This window comes from Wasmannia auropunctata, unplaced genomic scaffold (genome assembly GCF_000956235.1).
Source record: "Wasmannia auropunctata unplaced genomic scaffold, wasmannia.A_1.0 LD335991.1, whole genome shotgun sequence".
Lineage (NCBI taxonomy): Eukaryota > Metazoa > Arthropoda > Insecta > Hymenoptera > Formicidae > Wasmannia > Wasmannia auropunctata.
In genome coordinates this window covers 31,388-32,228 of record NW_012026899.1, presented here as the reverse complement: position 1 = coordinate 32,228, position 841 = coordinate 31,388, and positions in this window count along the sequence as shown.

The following is an 841-nucleotide window of genomic DNA, read 5'->3' as shown; positions in this document are numbered from 1 at the left end:
TCACAAACAAAATTTCAGAATATTGGCAATACTGTTTCTTTATTTTGTTGATAAATAGAAATATGCTGCTATTCCATAAGAACTCATGCAAAATTAAAAGTTAAATAACTCGTGAACTAGTTAAAGAATCGACTTCAGGTTTTGCATATATGTTAAGGTAATAAACAAAAACAATTTATTAAATTTTCAAGGTTTTATCAATACTAGAACGTTAGCACCAGAACATCCTTAAGCCAAGGTACGGGAGGTCTTTTTGGCAGTGAATGAGCGAAGAGGGGCGTGATGGTCACGAGTGTTAGTGAGATGGAGATTGAGTATGGAGACCCATTCGTCGATCGAAAGAGAGGTTAGGGCAGACCAGTCGCATAAGAAAGAACAGTGGAAATTCTCAAGGTCAAAGTTAGAGTAATCTTTAATGGTGACGGTTGAATGAATGAATGAATGATATTTATTAGCTTTCTCAGCTATTTACATACATAATATATATCTTACAAATTGTAATAGTATCTTAAAGTATAGGCAGCACAGTCATTATATGTTTCTTTAACATACGCTTAAATACTACAAGTCTATCGCATCGCTTTAATTCATTCGGTATGGCATTATACATTTTCACCCCTTCATAGAATAAACTTTTTTGTGCGCTTCTTGTTTTTCTAAAATCTATTCTAATATTTTCTGGTTGTCTTGTTTGCCTTTCGCTTACATCTCCTACTACAACTAATTTATTTCCTAAATGCTCCGGCATTATACCGTTTAATATTTTAAAAATAAAGATACACACATTGTAACACAATCTACGCCTGACTGACATAAACTGCAGCGCTTGCAACATTTTTTC